The sequence below is a fragment of the Salmo trutta genome, unplaced genomic scaffold, assembly GCF_901001165.1.
Source record: "Salmo trutta unplaced genomic scaffold, fSalTru1.1, whole genome shotgun sequence".
Lineage (NCBI taxonomy): Eukaryota > Metazoa > Chordata > Actinopteri > Salmoniformes > Salmonidae > Salmo > Salmo trutta.
Window position 1 is genome coordinate 24844 of NW_021822688.1, and position 25360 is coordinate 50203.

Genomic DNA, 25360 nt, shown 5'->3' on the forward strand with positions numbered 1-25360 from the left:
TATATTATAATTAGGTTCCCTGTCACACTTCCCCATTTCTTCATCCAATTTAGCTCTCAACTCATTTTCTTTTCTTTTCATCCTGCCTCTCTTTTTCCTTGCATATCTTATACTAAACACTTTTATTTTTTCCTTAACCTTGTCCCACCATAAACACTTATCCTTTCCTTTCTGCTTATCCTCCATTTCACATGTTATTAACGATTTAAGTTGTTTACAATAATCCTCATCCCCCAAATAACCCGCATTCATACACCATATACCACCCCCTGTTCTTTCCTTATCTAAACCCACTGAGAAATTTAAACATGCATGGTCACTAAAAGTTGTAAAAACATACTTAATATCTTTCATAAAATCCCTTAAACCTTCTATAACTAAAACCAAATCTATTCTAGTTTGTTTTAATTCCCCTAAAACCACCTGCCTTCTAGAAAATTCCCGTTTATCTGGATTGTCATCTCTCCATATATCAATAAGTTTTTTCTCAAACATCATCTTCTTTAAAACACCCCTTGATACATCATTTCTAAAAATAGCTCCCCTCGTCATATCTAATCTATCCATTTTAACATTAAAATCCCCCACCACAATGCAATTTCCCACACACCATCGTCCCACTTCAATAAATAAAACCTTACGCTCTGTTTCATTATTTGGCGCATAAACATTTATAATTCTAAAAATCATATCCCTATACTCAAAATCTAAAACTAAAATCCTCCCATTATTATCATCATATCTGTACCACTTTATCTACCACTTCCTTTCTCAATAAAATAGCAACACCACTAGAATTCCCCCTACCATTATTCACAAAAATAAAATCCCTCCATATTTTTTTTACTTTCAATACACAATCATTATCCCAATGCGTCTCTTGTAGACATAAAATATCCATATTCTTCATTTGAATTATATTTTGAAATTTCTCCATTGTCCTTAAACCATTTGCATTTAAGGACATAAAATTAACCATTTCAAAAAATAATAAAATTATAAAATATAATTTCATTATCCTCTACCTGTTATCCAGTTTCTTTCCTCTTCCACCCTTTCTCTCCCCTCCCTCCGCCGCTTTCCTCTTCCTGTGTCCTCCTCTCATTCTTTCAACCTTTTCCCCATCATCCGTGTCCGATATCTCCTCCAAGTCCATCTCATCCAGCCAACTCAACTTCTTGACACCCACATCCGTTGTGCTCCCCTTGTTCATCGCCGTTTCTGGTATGTTCGTTGTGCTCCCCGTGTTCATCTCCGTCTCATGTGTAGTTGTCGTTGTGCTCCCCGTGTTCATACCCGTCTCTGTTATTGTCATTAAACTTAAACCCCTCTCCATTTCTTCACCCCCCGAGGTACTTGTTTGTGCTGTGCTTTCCTCCATAACCTGTGAGTCCCCAGTCCACTCCCCCCCTCCTCCTGAAAACTCCATCTTCTTATTTCCGAATCCATGCTGCTTCCAATTTCGTTCATCTTCTGGTCTTCCTTCTTTTCCCTTCTTCCTTCCTCCGTCTCTCCACCCTCCACCACGTCCTCTCCTCCATCTTCTTCTCCTTCTTCCGACAGTACAACTGCTTCCTCGAATAGTACTTGACTCCCTTCAGTCATAACCTCTCCACAGTTGCACTCCGCCAATCTCTTTCTGCATCCGCCACAAAAATTCCTTTCCTTTTCTCCAATACATTCTCTAGCGTAATGGCCTTGATTGCCACACTTAAAGCACTTGAATTCAGGGCAGTCTTTGACTATGTGCCCAGGTTGAATACACAAACGACAAACTCTGACCTGTTTGTCATGAATAACCCTGAAGTATTCAGCTCCTTCCAGCGTCTCAATTCTTGTAGAATATGGCAACGATTTGACTTGTTCTGTGAATTTGACTTTACAAAAACGTGTCCCGTCAACCACCTCCGTTCCAGGCCAAACTCTCCTCCTTATCTCCGAGACGGCCTTTACTCCCCAGCTACTCAGCTTGTCCAGTATAACTTTATCTTCTATATATACCTGGAGATTCATAAAAGACACCACCAATTCATTGACATTCACATCTCTCGCCAGAATCTTGGTGTCCTTTATCCTTAAACCGTCCATTAGACGTTCTTTTCCTTTTCCGTTTCTCATCGTAATTTCATACTTCTTGTCTCCTTTCATTCGGCATCCCACCACCTCTCCACACGTCTCCTTAATTGCTCTCAGTAATTCCATCGTCGTCACCTTTTCTTCTCCCACCAACTCAATTGCCACCGTGTATTCTTTTCCATATTTCATTCCTCCTTTATTTTCATTATCCTTCCGTTGCGCATTTTCGTTGTCCTTGTCCATTCCGTTTGTCGTTGCCATGTTGTCCGTCATTGTAAATCAAAAATTGAAACCGAAAAAAAACCTCCCCCAAGCAGCAAAACTGCAGGGGGGGAAAACTAACCAAACTTAAAACTATTCAAATGAAAAAACAATAAATTATATGTCAAAATCCAAAAAAATAAACAAAAATAGCTCTCGAGCAAACACTCTCAAGCAAACACTTGCTCACAGCTCAATTACTCGCTGCTGGGGCCATAACCCAGAGGTCGTTGGATCGAAACCATCATCTGCAAAACAGTTTATTTTTAGCAATGAAGTGCGAACCAAAAAAATTTTGCTTTAACATGGGCATGTGTCAGTGGCTTCCGTTAAATATTTATTTTACTGCTTCTATCAGTTCGTATAGGTGGAAAGGATTTCACAGTACCCCAGTGGCCTGAGACACCGGCCTCCTAAGCTATGGATTGTGAGTCCTACTCTTTTCTTGAGTGGCTGAAAGTAGAGTGGCGCAGCAGAAGCGTGCTGGGCCCATAACCCAGAGGTCGATGGATCGAAACCATCCTCTGCTAAAAAGTTTATTTCTAGCAATGAAGTGTGAACACATTTTCTTTTCTCGCTATAGCATGGGCATGTGTCAGTGCCTTCCGTTACACATTTGTTTTACTGCTTCTATCAGTTCGTATAGGTGAAAAGGATTTCGCAGTACACCAGTGGCCTGAGACACTGGCCTCCTAAGCCATGGATTGTGATTCCTACTCTTTTCACGGAGTGGTTGAAAGCAGAGTGGCGCAGCGGAAGCATGCTGGGCCCATAACCCAGAGGTCGATGGATCAAAACTATCCTCTGCTAAACAGTTTGTTTTTAGCAATGAAGTGCGAAGAAAAAAAATCTGCTATATCATGGGCATGTGTCAGTGCCTTCTGTTACACATTTTTTACTGCTTCTATCAGTTCGTATAGGTCAAAAGGATTTCACAGTACCCCAGTGGCCTCAGACACTGGCCTCCAAAGCCATGGATTGTGAGTCCTACTCTTTTCTGGACTGGCTGAAAGCAGAGTGGCGCAGCGGAAGTATGCTGGGCCCATAACCCAGAGGTTGTTGGATCGAAACCATCATCTGCAAAACAGTTCATTTTAGCAATGAAGTGCGAATCAAAAAAATTTGCTGTAACATGGGCATGTGTCAGTGGCTTCCGTTAAATATTTTTTTTACTGCTTCTATCAGTTCGTATAGGTGGAAAGGATTTCACAGTACCCCAGTGGCCTGAGACACTGGCCTCCTAAGCCATGGATTGTGGGTTCAAGTCCCATCTGGGGTGTTTGAAAGCAGAGTGGCGCAGCGGAAGCGTGCTGGGCCCATAACCCAGAGGTCGATGGATCGAAACCATCCTCTGCTAAACAGTTTATTTCTAGCAATGAAGTGTGAACACATTTTTTTTCTCGCTATATCATGGGCATGTGTAAGTGCCTTCCGTTACACATTTGTTTTACTGCTTCTATCAGTTCGTATAGGTCAAAAGGATTTCACAGTACCCCAGTGGCCTGAGACACCGGCCTCCTAAGCCATGGATTGTGATTCCTACTCTTTTCACGGTTTGGTTGAAAGCAGAGTGGCGCAGCGGAAGCGTGCTGGGCCCATAACCCAGAGGTCGATGGATCAAAACTATCCTCTGCTAAACAGTTTGTTTTTAGCAATGAAGTGCGAAGAAAAAAAATCTGCTTTATCATGGGCATGTGTCAGTGCCTTCTGTTACACATGTTTTTTACTGCTTCAATGAGTTCGTACTATTCGTAAAACGTATGCGGTACCCCAGTGGCCTAATGGATAAGGCACTGGCCTCCTAAGCCAGTGATCTGTGGGTTCAAGTCCCATCTGGGGTGTTTGAAAGCAGAGTGGCGCAGCGGAAGCGTGCTGAGCCCCTAACCCAGAGGTCGATGGATTGAAACCATCCTCTGCTAAACAGTTTTCTTTGAGGAATGAAGTTCGAACGATTAATTTTTTTCGATATATCATGGGCATGTGTAAGTGCCTTCTGTTACACATTTTTTACTGCTTCTATCAGTTCGTATAGGTCAAAAGGATTTCATAGTACCCCAGTGGCCTCAGACACTGGCCTCCAAAGCCATGGATTGTGAGTCCTACTCTTTTCTGGATTGGCTGAAAGCAGAGTGGCGCAGCGGAAGTATGCTGGGCCCATAACCCAGAGGTCGTTGGATCGAAACCATCATCTGCAAAACAGTTTATTTTTAGCAATGAAGTGCGAACCAAAAAAATTTGCTGTAACATGGGCATGTGTAAGTGGCTTCCGTTAAATATTTTTTTTACTGCTTCTATCAGTTCATATAGGTGGAAAGGATTTCACAGTACCCCAGTGGCCTGAGACACCGGCCTCCTAAGCTATGGATTGTGAGTCCTACTCTTTTCTTGAGTGGCTGAAAGCAGAGTGGCGCAGCGGAAGCGTGCTGGGCCTATAACCCAGAGGTCGATGGATCGAAACCATCCTCTGCTAAAGAGTTTATTTCTAGCAATGAAGTGTGAAAACTTTTTTTTTCTCGCTATATCATGGGCATGTGTAAGTGCCTTCCGTTACACATTTGTTTTACTGCTTCTATCAGTTCGTATAGGTGAAAAGGATTTCGCAGTACACCAGTGGCCTGAGACACTGGCCTCCTAAGCCATGGATTGTGATTCCTACTCTTTTCAAGGAGTGGTTGAAAGCAGAGTGGCGCAGCGGAAGCGTGCTGGGCCCATAACCCAGAGGTCGATGGATCAAAACTATCCTCTGCTAAACAGTTTGTTTTTAGCAATGAAGTGCGAAGAAAATAAATCTGCTATATCATGGGCATGTGTCAGTGCCTTCTGTTACACATGTTTTTTACTGCTTCAATGAGTTCGTACTATTCGTAAAACATATGCGGTACCCCAGTGGCCTAATGGATAAGGCACTGGCCTCCTAAGCCAGTGATCTGTGGGTTCAAGTCCCATCTGGGGTGTTTGAAAGCAGAGTGGCGCAGCGGAAGCGTGCTGAGCCCCTAACCCAGAGGTCGATGGATTGAAACCATCCTCTGCTAAACAGTTTTCTTTTAGGAATGAAGTTCGAACGATTAATTTTTTTCGATATATCATGGGCATGTGTAAGTGCCTTCTGTTACACATTTTTTACTGCTTCTATCAGTTCGTATAGGTCAAAAGGATTTCATAGTACCCCAGTGGCCTCAGACACTGGCCTCCAAAGCCATGGATTGTGAGTCCTACTCTTTTCTGGATTGGCTGAAAGCAGAGTGGCGCAGCGGAAGTATGCTGGGCCCATAACCCAGAGGTCGTTGGATCGAAACCATCATCTGCAAAACAGTTTATTTTTAGCAATGAAGTGCGAACCAAAAAAATGTGCTGTAACATGGGCATGTGTCAGTGGCTTCCGTTAAAACCTCTTGACGTTACCCTAGGATAGGGGGCGCCACAGCGCATTTTGAAAAAAAAATCGTTCCCATTTTCAACGGCCTACTAATTAAAGTCAGAAGCTAGGACATGCATATACTTATTTTATATGGATAGAAAACACCCTAAATTTTCTAAAACTGTTTGAATGGTGTCTGTGAGTATAACAGAACTCGTATGGCAGTCAAAACCCCGAGACCCATTGAACCAGGAAGTGGGAATCTGAATTGTCGACTCGACTTCACAGCCTTACATACATGAAGGGACGTCGCGTGCGCCATCCGTATGGTTAGTGAGAAAGTCCATGTTGCAAATGTACGCTCCCTTACTAGACGTCCGACCACGTCCGATAAATCCGCGGACGGCGTCGGGCCGCTCACGGGGGCCGGATCTTCCAGGAAGTCATCGAACGGAGTCTCTCTGACCTTTAGTTTCCGTTTAATTAAATTTTCAAATTTTGGTCATTTCCTTGCAGTCCCGGATTATTCCACGAGAGGGCGTATGGAATCATATTGCAAATGTAACATATATCACCAATCGCGACACGGCTTTTTCTCCTAAACGGAAGATAATTCGAAGACGAAACTCAGTCTGCGTGGGTTTGGCATAATGGGCAGTTGGCCCCGAACAGGATGGAGTCGAGGCCTCGACGCTTTTCGAGTTAAGGCTATTTTTCTGGGATTGAAAGTCAAACAGGAAAATAGAGTGCTGATTTGACCGCTTCACATCAAACTACATGAGCCTACGGTGTCAGGAGAAAAGGAACCATGCATTTACCAATGTTCATTTCAGAGAAATTGTACAATGACACATTGGTGATATTCAACAACAAGAGGGTTTTTTTTCCAAAAAGTTACATATCCAGTTGCAGCGTGTTCAGATGAGTCCGTTAAGGCAGGTTTCGGAGCTCTGCGAGATTTCTGTGATTTTCTGTGATTTTCTGAAACAACACACACTTGTTCAACCCTCTGTAAATAAGTCAGTTCTTAACAGAAACACTTAAAACTCAATATTCTATATGAGCCTAACATTCAGATTCCTGTGTCAACCAGAAATGCCTTATAATGGTGACATAGGGGCTGTTTTGAAGGGTTAAAAAGGTCAGATCTTTCCACAACTTCATATGTGTGACTAGGCAACCCTCATGAACTGTAAATCAGTCATTTATCCCATCAGATGTCAAAGAAAAGCTCTCTCAAACACACACACAGCAAGGACGGAGTGACACAGTGCGGTGCTTAAAGACACAAAGAGCCTGCAATGGCATTACCATTATCTCTAGGCTGAGACGAGTTCAATGAGACGCCCCGCTTGACCGTAGCTTGCTCGGTATGAGCGCAGCGACCGTGAGAAAACTAGGCCCAAAATGAGGCCTGCACCAATATGTCAAGTGCTTATGGGTGACAGTGAGAGAACCATTAGGGTTAGAAGCACAATTCAACCTCAGGAGCGTTCCTGAGGTCCTCCCGATCTGTGCAAGCCTAACCTTGACCCTGTGGCATTAACCCTTCACAGTGAAAAGAAGGTGTTTAGATCAAACTGTGTGCAATGACTTCTCTCCCCATAGGAATACATTGACAATTCTCCTAAATTCAACCTGAAGTCTATGTGGGTTATGAATGCCTTATGAACCTGTCTTCTATAACAATCCATCAGGCTACTGTGAGGTCTACCTGTGTCGATTCTAAGGTTCCTGGAGCAACCGGAAAATGTTAAAATCACCCTAGAGCTATTGTCATATAAGCAACCTGCAGATAGTGAAAATCACGCAACTCAACCATCTGTCATTCAGTCAATTCTTAAGGTAGAGACTTCATATTCAGGATTCTGTTTATGTCTACCCCAAAGACAACGTGTGTGAAGTAAGAGCTTCCTGTGACAACCGGAAGTTGTTAAAAACAGCCAAGAGCTATTGTCATATGGTCAACCTGCATATAGTGAAAATCACGCAACTCAACCATCTGTTATTCAGTCAATTCTTAAGGTAGAGACTTCATATTCAGGATTCTGTTTATGTCTAACCCAAAGACGTGTGTTGAGTAAGAGCTTCCTGTGACAACCGGAAGTGGTTAAAAACAGCCAAGAGCTATTGTCATATAACCTGCACATAGTGGAAATCAAGCAACTCAACCCTATGTCATCCAGCCAATTCTTTAGGTAGAGACTTCATATTGAGGATTCTGTATATGCCTACCCCAAAGACAACGTGTGTCTATTCTTTTTGCAAAAAAAACAAAAACACACACACACAATTTGGCCATAGGGACATAGTGTGGGGCTTAGAGTCTTATACCGCCTTCAATAGTTACTTTCGTTCAAACGATTCAAGAACCGTCAGACCTAGAGCTCCGAAATTTTAGAAACCTGTTCTAGAGCTCAAGTCGATAGTGCACGGTGATTTATGGGGCTCTAGAAGGTTCTCTGACCGTGAAACTGCCTCGTACATTTGCAATATTTTCAATTCATTTTGAATATCACGGACATGGCGACATGTAGAAATGTCCCAGAGTCGCAAGACTAGGTGCATTGAAACCGCCTCGGCCCATAGAGACGGACCCCAATGTCTCTGTCCGATAGCTCATTCAGGGTCCCCGTAGTAACGCCCTGAAAAAGTGGATTTTCAGCACCAATTAAGGCCATTGCTCGGGCACTGAATGACCTATCAAGCCGAAACTTGGGATTCAGGGTCGCCTCACATAGGCCTACACATAATGTTAGAGCTGGACCCGCAGCTATAACATAACTATGTGTTTTATGTTTTTTTATGGTTAAAATTGAAAGCACTGTGAATTATGGGCCTTCTCTGACATATGTGATAGTTGGCTTCTATACGAGTTGGAAAAAGTGGATTTTGTGTTAGATGCTATCAGTTTGGTGTCAGAATGACATCTAATTGACTGATGGACGCTGACTGCTGGGTGACGAGCAATGGAGAGGAACCACAGTCACTGCCCGGCCATCCCGAGTTCATCGGGCCAGTCAATTATGCATTTCTGCAGTATTTTTGAGCATGCCTAAATTTGTGATGCTAAATGCCCATTAAATCATATTGCAAACGTAACGCACTATATTGCAAACGTAACATGCGTTTGCAATATGATTCAACAGCAGAAAATATCACCAAAGTTGACATGATGAAATCAACACAATGAGCGACAGAGAGGAACCACAGTCACTGCCCGGCCATCCCGAGTTCATCAGGCCAGTCAATTATGCATTTCTGCAGTATTTTTGAGCATGCCTAAATTTGTGATGCTAAATGCCCATTAAATCATATTGCAAACGTAACGCGTTATATTGCAAACGTAACGTGCGTTTGCAATATGACTCAACAGCAAAAAAGATCACCAAAGTTGACATGATGAAATCAACACAATGAGCGATAGAGAGGAACCACAGTCACTGCCCGGCCATCCCCAGTTCATCGGGACAGTCTATTTTGCATATCTTTAGTGTTTTTGAGCATGCCAAATTCGTGATGTTGAGGCCCATTGAATCATATTGCAAATGCGCATCCGTGGACATGGTGACCCGAAATGGGTTACCAGGAGTAATTTTTTAGAAGGGTTTTAAATGCCTTTAGGGTGGTGCAAGGGGTCCACGGTTGGGTAGGGAGCACCTTCCATCAGTGCCCATCCAGTATGGGGCGCACCTAGTCATTTTGGACATTTTTCAAAAAATCACTAAAAAACTCACCATCAAGCCATGGAGAGGAACCACAGTCACTGCACGGCCATCCCCAGTTCATCGGGAAAGTCAATTATGCATTTCTGCAGTGGTTTTGAGCATGCCAAAGTTGTGATGCTAAATGCCCATTGAATCATATTGCAAATACGCATCCGTGTATTTGTAATATGATTCAACAGCAAAAAATGTCACCAAAGTTGACATGATGAAATCAACACAACGAGCGATGGAGAGGAACCACAGTCACTGCACGGCCATCCCCAGTTCATCGGGACAGTCAATTATGCATTTCTGCAGTGGTTTTGAGCATGCCACATTTGTGATGCTAAATGCCCATTGAATCATATTGCAAACGTAACATGGAATATTGCAAATGTAACGCGCATTTGCAACATGATTCAACAGCAAAAAATATCACCAAAGTTGACATGATGAAATCAACACAACGAGCGATGGAGAGGAACCACAGTCACTGCACGGCCATCCCCAGTTCATCGGGACAGTCAATTATGCATTTCTACAGTGGTTTTGAGCATGCCAAAGTTGTGATGCTAAATGCCAATTGAATCATATTGCAAATGCGCATCTGTGTATTTGCAATATGATTCTACAGCAAAAAATATCACCAAAGGTGACATGATGAAATCAACACAACGAGCGATGGAGAGGAACCAGGAGCGTTCCTGAGGTCCTCCCGATCTGTGCAAGCCAACCTTGACCCTGTGGCATTAACCCTTCACAGTGAAAAGAAGGTGTTTAGATCAAACTGTGTGCAATGACTTCTCTCCCCATAGGAACACATAGACTATTCTCCAAAATTCCACCTGAAGTCTATGTGGGTTATGAATGCCTTATGAACCTGTCTTCTACAACAATCCATCATGCTACTGTGAGGTCTACCTGTGTCGATTCTAAGGTTCCTGTGACAACTGGAAGTGGTTAAAAACACCCAAGAGCTATCGTCATATAACCTGCACATAGTGAAAATCACGCAACTCAACCATCTGTTACTCAGTCAATTCTTAAGGTAGAGACTTCTTATTCAGGATTCTGTTTATGTCTACCCCAAAGACAACGTGTGTTGAGTAAGAACTTCCTGTGACAACGGGAAGTGGTTAAAACAGCCTAGAGCTATTGTCATATGGTCAACCTGCATATAGTGAAAATCACTCAACTCAACCATCTGTTATTCAGTCAATTCTTAAGGTAGAGACTTCTTATTCAGGATTCTGTTTATGTCTACCCCAAAGACAACGTGTGGGAAGCAAGAGCTTCCTGTGACAACCGGAAGTGGTTAAAAACACCCAAGAGCTATTGTCGTTTGGCCACCTGCAGATAGTGAAAATCACGCAACTCAACCATCTGTTACTCAGTCAATTCTTAAGGTAGAGACTTCTTATTCAGGATTATGTTTATGTCTACCCCAAAGACAACGTGTGTGAAGCAAGAGCTTCCTGTGACAACCGCAAGTGGTTAAAATCACCCAAGAGCTATTGTCATATTACGTGCGCATAGTGAAAATCACGCAACTCAACCATCTGTTTCTCAGTCAATTCTTAAGGTAGAGACTTCTTATTCAGGATTCTGTTTATGTCTACCCCAAAGACAACGTGTGTGAAGCAAGAGCTTCCTGTGACAACCGGAAGTGGTTAAAAACACCCAAGAGCTATTGTCATATTACGTGCGCATAGTGAAAATCACGCAACTCAACCATCTGTTTCTCAGTCAATTCTTAAGGTAGAGACTTCTTATTCAGGATTCTGTTTATGTCTACCCCAAAGACAACGTGTGTGAAGCAAGAGCTTCCTGTGACAACCGGAAGTGGTTAAAATCACCCAAGAGCTATTGTCATATTACGTGCGCATAGTGAAAATCACGCAACTCAACCATCTGTTACTCAGTCAATTCTTAAGGTAGAGACTTCTTATTCAGGATTCTGTTTATGTCTACCCCAAAGACAACGTGTGTTGAGTAACAACTTCCTGTGACAACGGGAAGTGGTTAAAACAGCCTAGAGCTATTGTCATATGGTCAACCTGCATATAGTGAAAATCACGCAACTCAACCATCTGTTACTCAGTCAATTCTTAAGGTAGAGACTTCTTATTCAGGATTCTGTTTATGTCTACCCCAAAGACAACGTGTGTGAAGCAAGAGCTTCCTGTGACAACCGGAAGTGGTTAAAAACACCCAAGAGCTATTGTCATATTACGTGCGCATAGTGAAAATCATGCAACTCAACCATCTGTTTCTCAGTCAATTCTTAAGGTAGAGACTTCTTATTCAGGATTCTGTTTATGTCTACCCCAAAGACAACGTGTGTTGAGTAAGAACTTCCTGTGACAACGGGAAGTGGTTAAAACAGCCTAGAGCTATTGTCATATGGTCAACCTGCACAAAGTGAAAATCTCGCAACTCAACCATCTGTTACTCAGTCAATTGTTAAGGTAGAGACTTCTTATTCAGGATTCTGTTTCTGTCTACCCCAAAGACAACGTGTGTGAAGCAAGAGCTTCCTGTGACAACCGGAAGTGGTTAAAAATAGCCTAGAGCAATTGTCATATTGCCACCTGCAGATAGTGAAAATCACGCAACTCAACCATCTGTTATTCAGTCAATTCTTAAGGTAGAGACTTCTTATTCAGGATTCTGTTTATGTCTACCCCAAAGACAACGTGTGTGAAGCAAGAGCTTCCTGTGACAACCGGAAGTGGTTAAAATCACCCAAGAGCTATTGTCATATTACGTGCGCATAGTGAAAATCACGCAACTCAACCATCTGTTTCTCAGTCAATTCTTAAGGTAGAGACTTCTTATTCAGGATTCTGTTTATGTCTACCCCAAAGACAACGTGTGTGAAGCAAGAGCTACCTGTGACAACCGGAAGTGGTTAAAAACACCCAAGAGCTATTGTCATATTACGTGCGCATAGTGAAAATCACGCAACTCAACCATCTGTTTCTCAGTCAATTCTTAAGGTAGAGACTTCTTATTCAGGATTCTGTTTATGTCTACCCCAAAGACAACGTGTGTTGAGTAAGAACTTCCTGTGACAACGGGAAGTGGTTAAAACAGCCTAGAGCTATTGTCATATGGTCAACCTGCATATAGTGAAAATCATGCAACTCAACCATCTGTTATTCAGTCAATTCTTAAGGTAGAGACTTCTTATTCAGGATTCTGTTTATGTCTACCCCAAAGACAACGTGTGTGAAGCAAGAGCTTCCTGTGACAACCGGAAGTGGTTAAAAACACCCAAGAGCTATTGTCGTTTGGCCACCTGCAGATAGTGAAAATCACGCAACTCAACCATCTGTTACTCAGTCAATTCTTAAGGTAGAGACTTCTTATTCAGGATTATGTTTATGTCTACCCCAAAGACAACGTGTGTGAAGCAAGAGCTTCCTGTGACAACCGGAAGTGGTTAAAAACACCCAAGAGCTATTGTCGTTTGGCCACCTGCAGATAGTGAAAATCACGCAACTCAACCATCTGTTTCTCAGTCAATTCTTAAGGTAGAGACTTCTTATTCAGGATTCTGTTTATGTCTACCCCAAAGACAACGTGTGTGAAGCAAGAGCTTCCTGTGACAACCGGAAGTGGTTAAAATCACCCAAGAGCTATTGTCATATTACGTGCGCATAGTGAAAATCACGCAACTCAACCATCTGTTACTCAGTCAATTCTTAAGGTAGAGACTTCTTATTCAGGATTCTGTTTATGTCTACCCCAAAGACAACGTGTGTTGAGTAACAACTTCCTGTGACAACGGGAAGTGGTTAAAACAGCCTAGAGCTATTGTCATATGGTCAACCTGCATATAGTGAAAATCACGCAACTCAACCATCTGTTACTCAGTCAATTCTTAAGGTAGAGACTTCTTATTCAGGATTCTGTTTATGTCTACCCCAAAGACAACGTGTGTGAAGCAAGAGCTTCCTGTGACAACCGGAAGTGGTTAAAAACACCCAAGAGCTATTGTCATATTACGTGCGCATAGTGAAAATCATGCAACTCAACCATCTGTTTCTCAGTCAATTCTTAAGGTAGAGACTTCTTATTCAGGATTCTGTTTATGTCTACCCCAAAGACAACGTGTGTTGAGTAAGAACTTCCTGTGACAACGGGAAGTGGTTAAAACAGCCTAGAGCTATTGTCATATGGTCAACCTGCACAAAGTGAAAATCTCGCAACTCAACCATCTGTTACTCAGTCAATTGTTAAGGTAGAGACTTCTTATTCAGGATTCTGTTTCTGTCTACCCCAAAGACAACGTGTGTGAAGCAAGAGCTTCCTGTGACAACCGGAAGTGGTTAAAAATAGCCTAGAGCAATTGTCATATTGCCACCTGCAGATAGTGAAAATCACGCAACTCAACCATCTGTTATTCAGTCAATTCTTAAGGTAGAGACTTCTTATTCAGGATTCTGTTTATGTCTACCCCAAAGACAACGTGTGTGAAGCAAGAGCTTCCTGTGACAACCGGAAGTGGTTAAAATCACCCAAGAGCTATTGTCATATTACGTGCGCATAGTGAAAATCACGCAACTCAACCATCTGTTTCTCAGTCAATTCTTAAGGTAGAGACTTCTTATTCAGGATTCTGTTTATGTCTACCCCAAAGACAACGTGTGTGAAGCAAGAGCTACCTGTGACAACCGGAAGTGGTTAAAAACACCCAAGAGCTATTGTCATATTACGTGCGCATAGTGAAAATCACGCAACTCAACCATCTGTTTCTCAGTCAATTCTTAAGGTAGAGACTTCTTATTCAGGATTCTGTTTATGTCTACCCCAAAGACAACGTGTGTTGAGTAAGAACTTCCTGTGACAACGGGAAGTGGTTAAAACAGCCTAGAGCTATTGTCATATGGTCAACCTGCATATAGTGAAAATCACGCAACTCAACCATCTGTTATTCAGTCAATTCTTAAGGTAGAGACTTCTTATTCAGGATTCTGTTTATGTCTACCCCAAAGACAACGTGTGTGAAGCAAGAGCTTCCTGTGACAACCGGAAGTGGTTAAAAACACCCAAGAGCTATTGTCGTTTGGCCACCTGCAGATAGTGAAAATCACGCAACTCAACCATCTGTTACTCAGTCAATTCTTAAGGTAGAGACTTCTTATTCAGGATTATGTTTATGTCTACCCCAAAGACAACGTGTGTGAAGCAAGAGCTTCCTGTGACAACCGCAAGTGGTTAAAATCACCCAAGAGCTATTGTCATATTACGTGCGCATAGTGAAAATCACGCAACTCAACCATCTGTTTCTCAGTCAATTCTTAAGGTAGAGACTTCTTATTCAGGATTCTGTTTATGTCTACCCCAAAGACAACGTGTGTGAAGCAAGAGCTTCCTGTGACAACCGGAAGTGGTTAAAAACACCCAAGAGCTATTGTCATATTACGTGCTCATAGTGAAAATCACGCAACTCAACCATCTGTTTCTCAGTCAATTCTTAAGGTAGAGACTTCTTATTCAGGATTCGGTTTATGTCTACCCCAAAGACAACGTGTGTGAAGCAAGAGCTTCCTGTGACAACCGGAAGTGGTTAAAAACACCCAAGAGCTATTGTCATATTGCCACCTGCAGATAGTGAAAATCACGCAACTCAACCATCTGTTACTCAGTCAATTCTTAAGGTAGAGACTTCTTATTCAGGATTCTGTTTATGTCTACCCCAAAGACAACGTGTGTGAAGCAAGAGCTTCCTGTGACAACCGGAAGTGGTCAAAATCACCCAAGCGCTATTGTCATATTACGTGCGCATAGTGAAAATCACGCAACTCAACCATCTGTTACTCAGTCAATTCTTAAGGTAGAGACTTCTTATTCAGGATTCTGTTTATGTCTACCCCAAAGACAACGTGTGTGAAGCAAGAGCTTCCTGTGACAACCGGAAGTGGTTAAAAACACCCAAGAGCTATTGTCATATTACGTGCACATAGTGAAAATCAAGCAACTCAACCATCTGTTACTCAGTCAATTCTTAAGGTAGAGACTTCTTATTCAGGATTCTGTTTATGTCTACCCCAAAGACAACGTGTGTTGAGTAAGAACTTCCTGTGACAACGGGAAGTGGTTAAAACAGCCTAGAGCTATTGTCATATGGACAACCTGCATATAGTGAAAATCACGCAACTCAACCATCTGTCATTCAGTCAATTCTTAAGGTAGAGACTTCTTATTCAGGATTCTGTTTATGTCTACCCCAAAGACAACGTGTATGAAGCAAGAGCTTCCTGTGACAACCGGAAGTGGTTAAAAACAGCCTAGAGCTATTGTCATATTGCCACCTGCAGATAGTGAAAATCACGCAACTCAACCATCTGTTATTCAGTCAATTCTTAAGGTAGAGACTTCTTATTCAGGATTCTGTTTATGTCTACCCCAAAGACAACGTGTGTGAAGCAAGAGCTTCCTGTGACAACCGGAAGTGGTTAAAATCACCCAAGAGCTATTGTCATATTACGTGCGCATAGTGAAAATCACGCAACTCAACCATCTGTTTCTCAGTCAATTCTTAAGGTAGAGACTTCTTATTCAGGATTCTGTTTATGTCTACCCCAAAGACAACGTGTGTTGAGTAAGAGCTTCCTGTGACAACGGGAAGTGGTTAAAACAGCCTAGAGCTATTTTCATATGGTCAACCTGCATATAGTGAAAATCACGCAACTCAACCATCTGTTATTCAGTCAATTCTTAAGGTAGAGACTTCTTATTCAGGATTCTGTTTATGTCTACCCCAAAGACAACGTGTGTGAAGCAAGAGCTTCCTGTGACAACCGGAAGTGGTTAAAAACACCCAAGAGCTATTGTCGTTTGGCCACCTGCAGATAGTGAAAATCACTCAACTCAACCATCTGTTACTCAGTCAATTCTTAAGGTAGAGACTTCTTATTCAGGATTATGTTTATGTCTACCCCAAAGACAACGTGTGTGAAGCAAGAGCTTCCTGTGACAACCGGAAGTGGTTAAAATCACCCAAGAGCTATTGTCATATTACGTGCGCATAGTGAAAATCACGCAACTCAACCATCTGTTTCTCAGTCAATTCTTAAGGTAGAGACTTCTTATTCAGGATTCTGTTTATGTCTACCCCAAAGACAACGTGTGTGAAGCAAGAGCTTCCTGTGACAACCGGAAGTGGTTAAAAACACCCAAGAGCTATTGTCATATTGCCACCTGCAGATAGTGAAAATCACGCAACTCAACCATCTGTTACTCAGTCAATTCTTAAGGTAGAGACTTCATATTCAGGATTCTGTATATGCCTACCCCAAAGACAACGTGTGTCTATTCTTTTTGCAAAAAAAACAAAAACACACACACACAATTTGGCCATAGGTACATAGTGTGGGGCTTAGAGGCTTATACCGCCTTCAATAGTTACTTTCGTTCAAACGATTCAAGAACCGTCAGACCTAGAGCTCCGAAATTTTAGAAACCTGTTCTAGAGCTCAAGTCGATAGTGCACAGTGATTTATGGGGCTCTAGAAGGTTCTCTGACCGAGAAACCGCCTCGTACATTTGCAATATTTTCAATTCTAAGCAGAGTGGCGCAGCGGAAGTATGCTGGGCCATAACCCAGAGGTCGTTGGATCGAAACCATCATCTGCTAAACAGTTTGTTTTTAGCAATGAAGTGCGAAGAAAAAAAATCTGCCATATCATGGGCATGTGTCAGTGCTTTCTGTTACACGTTTTTTACTGCTTCAATGAGTTCGTACTATTCGAAAAATGTATATGGTGCCCCAGTGGCCTAATGGATAAGGCACTGGCCTCCTAAGCCAGTGATTGTGGGTTCAAGTCCCATCTGGGGTGTTTGAAAGCAGAGTGGCGCAGCGGAAGCATGCTGGGCCCATAACCCAGAAGTCGATGGATCAAAACTTTCCTCTGCTAAACAGTTTGTTTTTAGCAATGAAGTGCGAAGAAAAAAAATCTGCTATATCATGGGCATGTGTCAGTGCCTTCTGTTACGCATGTTTTTTACTGCTTCAATGATTTCGTACTATTCATAAAGCTTATACGGTGCCCAAGTGGCCTAATGGATAAGGCACTGGCCTCCCAAGCCAGTGATCGAGGGTTCAAGTCCCATTTGGGGTGTTTGAAAGCAGAGTGGCGCAGCAGAAGCGTGCTGGGCCCGTAACCCTGAGGTCGATGTATCGAAACCATCCTCTGCTAAACAGTTTATTTTTAGGAATGAAGTTTGAACGAGTAATTTTTTTCGATATATCATGGGCATGTGTAAGTGCCTTCTGTTACACATTTTTTTACTGCTTCTATCAGTTCGTATAGGTCAAAAGGATTTCACAGTACCCCAGTGGCCTCAGACACTGGCCTCCAAAGCCATGGATTGTGAGTCCTACTCTTTTCTGGACTGGCTGAAAGCAGAGTGGCGCAGCGGAAGTATGCTGGGCCATAACCCAGAGGTCGTTGGATCGAAACCATCATCTGCAAAACAGTTTATTTTTAGCAATGAAGAGCGAATCAAAAAAATTTGCTGTAACATGGGCATGTGTCAGTGGCTTCCGTTAAATACTTTTTTTTACTGCTTCTATCAGTTCGTATAGGTTGAAAGGATTTCACAGTACCCCAGTGGCCTGAGACACCGGCCTCCTAAGCTATGGATTGTGAGTCCTACTCTTTTCTTGAGTGGCTGAAAGCAGAGTGGCGCAGCGGAAGCGTGCTGGGCCCATAACCCAGAGGTCGATGGATCGAAACCATCCTCTGCTAAACAGTTTATTTCTAGCAATGAAGTGTGAACACTTTTTTTTTCTCGCTATATCATGGGCATGTGTAAGTGCCTTCCGTTACACATTTGTTTTACTGCTTCTATCAGTTCGTATAGGTGAAAAGGATTTCGCAGTACACCAGTGGCCTGAGACACTGGCCTCCTAAGCCATGGATTGTGATTCCTACTCTTTTCACGGAGTGGTCGAAAGCAGAGTGGCGCAGCGGAAGCGTGCTGGGCCCATAACCCAGAGGTCGATGGATCAAAACTATCCTCTGCTAAACAGTTTGTTTTTAGCAATGAAGTGCGAAGAAAAAAAATCTGCTATATCATGGGCATGTGTCAGTGCCTTCTGTTACACATGTTTTTTACTGCTTCAATGAGTTCGTACTGCTCGTAAAACGTATACAGTGCCCCAGTGGCCTAATGGATAAGGCACTGGCCTCCTAAGCCAGTGATTGTGGATTCAAGTCCCATCTGTGTTGTTTGAAAGCAGAGTGGCGCAGCGGAAGCGTGCTGGGCCCATAACCCAGAGGTCGATGGATCGAAACCATCCTCTGCTAAACAGTTTATTTTTAGGAATGAAGTTCGAACGATTATTTTTTTTCGATATATCATGGGCATGTGTAAGTGCCTTCTGTTACACATTTTTTACTGCTTCTATCAGTTCGTATAGGTCAAAAGGATTTCATAGTACCCCAGTGGCCTCAGACACTGGCCTCCAAAGCCATGGATTGTGAGTCCTACTCTTTTCTGGATTGGCTGAAAGCAGAGTGGCGCAGCGGAAGTATGCTGGGCCCATAACCCAGAGGTCGTTGGATCGAAACCATCATCTGCAAAACAGTTTATTTTTAGCAATGAAGTGCAAACCAAAAAAATGTTCTGTAACATGGGCATGTGTCAGTGGCTTCCGTTAAAACCTCTTGACGTTACCCTAGGATAGGGGGCGCCACAGCGCATTTTGAAAAAAAATCGTTCCCATTTTCAACGGCCTACTAATCAAAGTCAGAAGCTAGGACATGCATATACTTATTTTATATGGATAGAAAACACCCTAAATTTTCTAAAACTGTTTGAATGGTGTCTGTGAGTATAACAGAACTCGTATGGCAGTCAAAACCCCGAGACCCATTGAACCAGGAAGTGGGAATCTGAATTGTCGACTCGACTTCACAGCCTTACCTATAATTCACAACGTGAAATAATGATAATTGAGCACTTTCCAGTGCTTCCACTAGATGTCCCCAGTCTTTACAAAGTGTTTTGAGGGTTCTGCGGTAGAAACTCAGTGAAAGAGACGATGTGGCAATTGGTCACAGTAGTAGGGCCATCAGCATTGTGACGTCGGCGGCCGTGTCTGCCCCCACCTTTGGAAACCTTTTGAAACACAATGAAATCGTCCCACTCGAATCTGATTGGCTCTCTTGTTGAAACAGGCCCTGACGATTATTTTATACAACATTTGACATGTTTGAACGACCCTAACTAATAGCAAACAGTCATTTTGCGTTAGCCAGGTGCCGCGCACGGATCAACATTTGATTACAGCCTTAGGACGCGCTAACAACAGGAAGCTAATGGAACATAAAGCATGGACTTTTTCGACCGAAAATACATTTGTCATGGACCTGGGATATCGGGAAGTGCTTTCTGATGAAGACAACTAAAGGTGAGGGATTATTGGCGATATTATACAAGATCAGATGTGATTTGCAATTGTTCAAAGATAGGCTTTGGAGCTCATTTTCTGGGGTATCGCATCCCATTTGATCTCAAAGTGTGATTACCCTGTAAAGTTAATTTAAAATCTGTTATGACAGGTGTTTTCAAGAGATATTCATCTATAAATCTTAGATTGACAATATAAAAAAAAAAAATCGTTTTCGAATAGTAATTTATAAAATTGTAGCACTGTTTCCCGGGACGCATTTTATGGGAAAATAGTTAGTCAACGTCAGGTGCCGATGTAAAATGCTGTTTTTATATAGAAATATGACCTTTATTGAACAAAAGATTGCATGCTGTGTGTAACATGATGTCCTAGGTGTGTCATCTGATGAAGTTTGTAAAAGGTTAGTGCTGCATTTAGCTGTTTTTTTGTTATATGTGATGCATGTGCTTGGTTGGAAAATTCATATGATGCAATTTTTACAAAGTACTCCTCTAACATAATCTAATATTGTGCTTTTCCTGTAAAACCTTTTTGAAATCGGACAACGAGGGTCGATTCAAGAGAGGTGTATCTATAAAACGATATGAGACAGCCCTATATTTGAAAAAAAATATATATTGAATTTCGTTATGCTAATGTCGCTAGGAGTTTTCGCTGGAAAATGATCCCGCTAACGGGATGCTATGCGCAAGAGGTTTAAATATTTTTTTTACTGCTTCTATCAGTTCGTATAGGTGGAAAGGATTTCACAGTACCCCAGTGGCCTGAGACACCGGCCTCCTAAGCTATGGATTGTGAGTCCTACTCTTTTCTTGAGTGGCTGAAAGCAGAGTGGCGCAGCGGAAGCGTGCTGGGCCCATAACCCAGAGGTCGATGGATCGAAACCATCCTCTGCTAAACAGTTTATTTTTAGGAATGAAGTTCGAACGAGTAATTTTTTTCGATATATCATGGGCATGTGTAAGTGCCTTCTGTTACACATTTTTTACTGCTTCTATCAGTTCGTATAGGTCAAAAGGATTTCACAGTACCCCAGTGGCCTCAGACACTGGCATCCAAAGCCATGGATTGTGAGTCCTACTCTTTTCTGGACTGGCTGAAAGCAGAGTGGCGCAGCGGAAGTATGCTGGGGCCATAACCCAGAGGTCGTTGGATCGAAACCAGCATCTGCTAAACAGTTTGTTTTTAGCAATGAAGTGCGAAGAAAAAAAATCTGCCATATCATGGGCATGTGTCAGTGCTTTCTGTTACACATGTTTTTTACTGCTTCAATGAGTTCGTACTATTCGAAAAATGTATATGGTGCCCCAGTGGCCTAATGGATAAGGCACTGGCCTCCTAAGCCAGTGATTGTGGGTTCAAGTCCCATCTGGGGTGTTTGAAAGCAGAGTGGCGCAGCGGAAGCATGCTGGGCCCATAACCCAGAAGTCGATGGATCAAAACTTTCCTCTGCTAAACAGTTTGTTTTTAGCAATGAAGTGCGAAGAAAAAAAATCTGCTATATCATGGGCATGTGTCAGTGCCTTCTGTTACGCATGTTTTTTACTGCTTCAATGATTTCGTACTATTCATAAAGCTTATACGGTGCCCAAGTGGCCTAATGGATAAGGCACTGGCCTCCTAAGCCAGTGATCGAGGGTTCAAGTCCCATTTGGGGTGTTTGAAAGCAGAGTGGCGCAGCAGAAGCGTGCTGGGCCCGTAACCCAGAGGTCGATGGATCGAAACCATCCTCTGCTAAACAGTTTATTTTTAGGAATGAAGTTTGAACGAGTAATTTTTTTCGATATATCATGGGCATGTGTAAGTGCCTTCTGTTACACATTTTTTTACTGCTTCTATCAGGTCGTATAGGTCAAAAGGATTTCACAGTACCCCAGTGGCCTCAGACACTGGCCTCCAAAGCCATGGATTGTGAGTCCTACTCTTTTCTGGACTGGCTGAAAGCAGAGTGGCGCAGCGGAAGTATGCTGGGCCATAACCCAGAGGTCGTTGGATCGAAACCATCATCTGCAAAACAGTTTATTTTTAGCAATGAAGAGCGAATCAAAAAAATTTGCTGTAACATGGGCATGTGTCAGTGGCTTCCGTTAAATATTTTTTTTTACTGCTTCTATCAGTTCGTATAGGTTGAAAGGATTTCACAGTACCCCAGTGGCCTGAGACACCGGCCTCCTAAGCTATGGATTGTGAGTCCTACTCTTTTCTTGAGTGGCTGAAAGCAGAGTGGCGCAGCGGAAGCGTGCTGGGCCCATAACCCAGAGGTCGATGGATCGAAACCATCCTCTGCTAAACAGTTTATTTCTAGCAATGAAGTGTGAACACTTTTTTTTTCTCGCTATATCATGGGCATGTGTAAGTGCCTTCCGTTACACATTTGTTTTACTGCTTCTATCAGTTCGTATAGGTGAAAAGGATTTCGCAGTACACCAGTGGCCTGAGACACTGGCCTCCTAAGCCATGGATTGTGATTCCTACTCTTTTCACGGAGTGGTTGAAAGCAGAGTGGCGCAGCGGAAGCGTGCTGGGCCCATAACCCAGAGGTCGATGGATCAAAACTATCCTCTGCTAAACAGTTTGTTTTTAGCAATGAAGTGCGAAGAAAAAAAATCTGCTATATCATGGGCATGTGTCAGTGCCTTCTGTTACACATGTTTTTTACTGCTTCAATGAGTTCGTACTGCTCGTAAAACGTATACAGTGCCCCAGTGGCCTAATGGATAAGGCACTGGCCTCCTAAGCCAGTGATTGTGGATTCAAGTCCCATCTGTGGTGTTTGAAAGCAGAGTGGCGCAGCGGAAGAGTGCTGGGCCCGTAACCCAGAGGTCGATGGATCGAAACCATCCTCTGCTAAACAGTTTATTTTTAGGAATGAAGTTCGAACGATTATTTTTTTTCGATATATCATGGGCATGTGTAAGTGCCTTCTGTTACACATTTTTTACTGCTTCTATCAGTTCGTATAGGTCAAAAGGATTTCATAGTACCCCAGTGGCCTCAGACACTGGCCTCCAAAGCCATGGATTGTGAGTCCTACTCTTTTCTGGATTGGCTGAAAGCAGAGTGGCGCAGCGGAAGTATGCTGGGCCCATAACCCAGAGGTCGTTGGATCGAAACCATCATCTGCAAAACAGTTTATTTTTAGCAATGAAGTGCAAACCAAAAAAAATTTCTGTAACATGGGCATGTGTCAGTGGCTTCCGTTAAAACCTCTTGACGTTACCCTAGGATAGGGGGCGCCACAGCGCATTTTGAAAAAAAATCGTTCCCATTTTCAACGGCCTACTAATCAAAGTCAGAAGCTAGGACATGCATATACTTATTTTATATGGATAGAAAACACCCTAAATTTTCTAAAACTGTTTGAATGGTGTCTGTGAGTATAACAGAACTCGTATGGCAGTCAAAACCCCGAGACCCATTGAACCAGGAAGTGGGAATCTGAATTGTCGACTCGACTTCACAGCCTTACCTATAATTCACAACGTGAAATAATGATAATTGAGCACTTTCCAGTGCTTCCACTAGATGTCCCCAGTCTTTACAAAGTGTTTTGAGGGTTCTGCGGTAGAAACTCAGTGAAAGAGACGATGTGGCAATTGGTCACAGTAGTAGGGCCATCAGCATTGTGACGTCGGCGGCCGTGTCTGCCCCCACCTTTGGAAACCTTTTGAAACACAATGAAATCGTCCCACTCGAATCTGATTGGCTCTCTTGTTGAAACAGGCCCTGACGATTATTTTATACAACATTTGACATGTTTGAACGACCCTAACTAATAGCAAACAGTCATTTTGCGTTAGCCAGGTGCCGCGCACGGATCAACATTTGATTACAGCCTTAGGACGCGCTAACAACAGGAAGCTAATGGAACATAAAGCATGGACTTTTTCGACCGAAAATACATTTGTCATGGACCTGGGATATCGGGAAGTGCTTTCTGATGAAGACAACTAAAGGTGAGGGATTATTGGCGATATTATACAAGATCAGATGTGATTTGCAATTGTTCAAAGATAGGCTTTGGAGCTCATTTTCTGGGGTATCGCATCCCATTTGATCTCAAAGTGTGATTACCCTGTAAAGTTAATTTAAAATCTGTTATGACAGGTGTTTTCAAGAGATATTCATCTATAAATCTTAGATTGACAATATAAAAAAAAAAAATCGTTTTCGAATAGTAATTTATAAAATTGTAGCACTGTTTCCCGGGACGCATTTTATGGGAAAATAGTTAGTCAACGTCAGGTGCCGATGTAAAATGCTGTTTTTATATAGAAATATGACCTTTATTGAACAAAAGATTGCATGCTGTGTGTAACATGATGTCCTAGGTGTGTCATCTGATGAAGTTTGTAAAAGGTTAGTGCTGCATTTAGCTGTTTTTTGGTTATATGTGATGCATGTGCTTGGTTGGAAAATTCATATGATGCAATTTTTACAAAGTACTCCTCTAACATAATCTAATATTGTGCTTTTCCTGTAAAACCTTTTTGAAATCGGACAACGAGGGTCGATTCAAGAGAGGTGTATCTATAAAACGATATGAGACAGCCCTATATTTGAAAAAAAAAATATATTGAATTTCGTTATGCTAATGTCGCTAGGAGTTTTCGCTGGAAAATGATCCCGCTAACGGGATGCTATGCGCAAGAGGTTTAAATATTTTTTTTACTGCTTCTATCAGTTCGTATAGGTGGAAAGGATTTCACAGTACCCCAGTGGCCTGAGACACCGGCCTCCTAAGCTATGGATTGTGAGTCCTACTCTTTTCTGGACTGGCTGAAAGCAGAGTGGCGCAGCGGAAGCGTGCTGGGCCCATAACCCAGAGGTCGATGGATCGAAACCATCCTCTGCTAAACAGTTTATTTTTAGGAATGAAGTTCGAACGATTAATTTTTTTCGATATATCATGGGCATGTGTAAGTGCCTTCTGTTACACATTTTTTACTGCTTCTATCAGTTCGTATAGGTCAAAAGGATTTCACAGTACCCCAGTGGCCTCAGACACTGGCCTCCAAAGCCATGGATTGTGAGTCCTACTCTTTTCTGGACTGGCTGAAAGCAGAGTGGCGCAGCGGAAGTATGCTGGGGCCATAACCCAGAGGTCGTTGGATCGAAACCAGCATCTGCAAAACAGTTTATTTTTAGCAATGAAGTGCGAAGAAAAAAAATCTGCTATATCATGGGCATGTGTCAGTGCCTTCTGTTACACATGTTTTTTACTGCTTCAATGAGTTCGTACTATTCGTAAAATGTATACGGTGCCCCAGTGGCCTAATGGATAAGGCACTGGCCTCCTAAGCCAGTGATTGTGGGTTCAAGTCCCATCTGGGGTGTTTGAAAGCAGAGTGGCGCAGCGGAAGCGTGCTGAGCCCATAACCCAGAGGTCGATGGATCGAAACCATCCTCTGCTAAACAGTTTAATTTTAGGAATGAAGTTCGAACGATTAATTTTTTTCGATATATCATGGGCATGTGTAAGTGGCTTCCGTTAAATATTTTTTTTACTGCTTCTATCAGTTCGTATAG

The 25360-nt window shown here is 42.5% G+C and overlaps 26 non-coding genes across 26 annotated transcripts; all 26 read left to right on the forward strand.

The window, feature by feature from the left end:
* The first annotated feature begins 2795 nt into the window (after positions 1–2795).
* trnam-cau (transfer RNA methionine (anticodon CAU)) lies at positions 2796–2867 on the forward strand. The gene has a single exon. It is a non-coding gene; the product is annotated as a tRNA-Met (tRNA).
* A 208-nt stretch (positions 2868–3075) lies between these two features.
* On the forward strand, positions 3076–3147 carry trnam-cau (transfer RNA methionine (anticodon CAU)). Its single transcript has one exon. It is a non-coding gene; the product is annotated as a tRNA-Met (tRNA).
* A 475-nt stretch (positions 3148–3622) lies between these two features.
* On the forward strand, positions 3623–3694 carry trnam-cau (transfer RNA methionine (anticodon CAU)). Its single transcript has one exon. It is a non-coding gene; the product is annotated as a tRNA-Met (tRNA).
* A 207-nt stretch (positions 3695–3901) lies between these two features.
* Positions 3902–3973, forward strand: trnam-cau (transfer RNA methionine (anticodon CAU)). Its single transcript has one exon. It is a non-coding gene; the product is annotated as a tRNA-Met (tRNA).
* A 131-nt stretch (positions 3974–4104) lies between these two features.
* Positions 4105–4178, forward strand: trnar-ccu (transfer RNA arginine (anticodon CCU)). The gene has a single exon. It is a non-coding gene; the product is annotated as a tRNA-Arg (tRNA).
* A 6-nt stretch (positions 4179–4184) lies between these two features.
* On the forward strand, positions 4185–4256 carry trnar-ccu (transfer RNA arginine (anticodon CCU)). The gene has a single exon. It is a non-coding gene; the product is annotated as a tRNA-Arg (tRNA).
* Positions 4257–4735: 479 nt separating this feature from the next.
* On the forward strand, positions 4736–4807 carry trnai-uau (transfer RNA isoleucine (anticodon UAU)). The gene has a single exon. It is a non-coding gene; the product is annotated as a tRNA-Ile (tRNA).
* A 207-nt stretch (positions 4808–5014) lies between these two features.
* On the forward strand, positions 5015–5086 carry trnam-cau (transfer RNA methionine (anticodon CAU)). Its single transcript has one exon. It is a non-coding gene; the product is annotated as a tRNA-Met (tRNA).
* A 131-nt stretch (positions 5087–5217) lies between these two features.
* Positions 5218–5291, forward strand: trnar-ccu (transfer RNA arginine (anticodon CCU)). The gene has a single exon. It is a non-coding gene; the product is annotated as a tRNA-Arg (tRNA).
* A 6-nt stretch (positions 5292–5297) lies between these two features.
* trnar-ccu (transfer RNA arginine (anticodon CCU)) lies at positions 5298–5369 on the forward strand. The gene has a single exon. It is a non-coding gene; the product is annotated as a tRNA-Arg (tRNA).
* An 11807-nt stretch (positions 5370–17176) lies between these two features.
* Positions 17177–17249, forward strand: trnar-ccu (transfer RNA arginine (anticodon CCU)). Its single transcript has one exon. It is a non-coding gene; the product is annotated as a tRNA-Arg (tRNA).
* Positions 17250–17458: 209 nt separating this feature from the next.
* Positions 17459–17531, forward strand: trnag-ccc (transfer RNA glycine (anticodon CCC)). The gene has a single exon. It is a non-coding gene; the product is annotated as a tRNA-Gly (tRNA).
* Positions 17532–18089: 558 nt separating this feature from the next.
* On the forward strand, positions 18090–18161 carry trnam-cau (transfer RNA methionine (anticodon CAU)). Its single transcript has one exon. It is a non-coding gene; the product is annotated as a tRNA-Met (tRNA).
* A 207-nt stretch (positions 18162–18368) lies between these two features.
* On the forward strand, positions 18369–18440 carry trnam-cau (transfer RNA methionine (anticodon CAU)). Its single transcript has one exon. It is a non-coding gene; the product is annotated as a tRNA-Met (tRNA).
* A 210-nt stretch (positions 18441–18650) lies between these two features.
* trnam-cau (transfer RNA methionine (anticodon CAU)) lies at positions 18651–18722 on the forward strand. Its single transcript has one exon. It is a non-coding gene; the product is annotated as a tRNA-Met (tRNA).
* Positions 18723–20656: 1934 nt separating this feature from the next.
* On the forward strand, positions 20657–20728 carry trnam-cau (transfer RNA methionine (anticodon CAU)). Its single transcript has one exon. It is a non-coding gene; the product is annotated as a tRNA-Met (tRNA).
* Positions 20729–21135: 407 nt separating this feature from the next.
* trnar-ccu (transfer RNA arginine (anticodon CCU)) lies at positions 21136–21208 on the forward strand. Its single transcript has one exon. It is a non-coding gene; the product is annotated as a tRNA-Arg (tRNA).
* Positions 21209–21417: 209 nt separating this feature from the next.
* On the forward strand, positions 21418–21490 carry trnar-ccu (transfer RNA arginine (anticodon CCU)). Its single transcript has one exon. It is a non-coding gene; the product is annotated as a tRNA-Arg (tRNA).
* Positions 21491–21496: 6 nt separating this feature from the next.
* Positions 21497–21568, forward strand: trnat-cgu (transfer RNA threonine (anticodon CGU)). Its single transcript has one exon. It is a non-coding gene; the product is annotated as a tRNA-Thr (tRNA).
* Positions 21569–22048: 480 nt separating this feature from the next.
* Positions 22049–22120, forward strand: trnam-cau (transfer RNA methionine (anticodon CAU)). Its single transcript has one exon. It is a non-coding gene; the product is annotated as a tRNA-Met (tRNA).
* Positions 22121–22327: 207 nt separating this feature from the next.
* trnam-cau (transfer RNA methionine (anticodon CAU)) lies at positions 22328–22399 on the forward strand. Its single transcript has one exon. It is a non-coding gene; the product is annotated as a tRNA-Met (tRNA).
* A 131-nt stretch (positions 22400–22530) lies between these two features.
* trnar-ccu (transfer RNA arginine (anticodon CCU)) lies at positions 22531–22603 on the forward strand. The gene has a single exon. It is a non-coding gene; the product is annotated as a tRNA-Arg (tRNA).
* A 6-nt stretch (positions 22604–22609) lies between these two features.
* On the forward strand, positions 22610–22681 carry trnat-cgu (transfer RNA threonine (anticodon CGU)). The gene has a single exon. It is a non-coding gene; the product is annotated as a tRNA-Thr (tRNA).
* Positions 22682–24615: 1934 nt separating this feature from the next.
* trnam-cau (transfer RNA methionine (anticodon CAU)) lies at positions 24616–24687 on the forward strand. Its single transcript has one exon. It is a non-coding gene; the product is annotated as a tRNA-Met (tRNA).
* Positions 24688–25094: 407 nt separating this feature from the next.
* Positions 25095–25167, forward strand: trnar-ccu (transfer RNA arginine (anticodon CCU)). Its single transcript has one exon. It is a non-coding gene; the product is annotated as a tRNA-Arg (tRNA).
* A 6-nt stretch (positions 25168–25173) lies between these two features.
* Positions 25174–25245, forward strand: trnam-cau (transfer RNA methionine (anticodon CAU)). The gene has a single exon. It is a non-coding gene; the product is annotated as a tRNA-Met (tRNA).
* Positions 25246–25360: the final 115 nt, after the last annotated feature.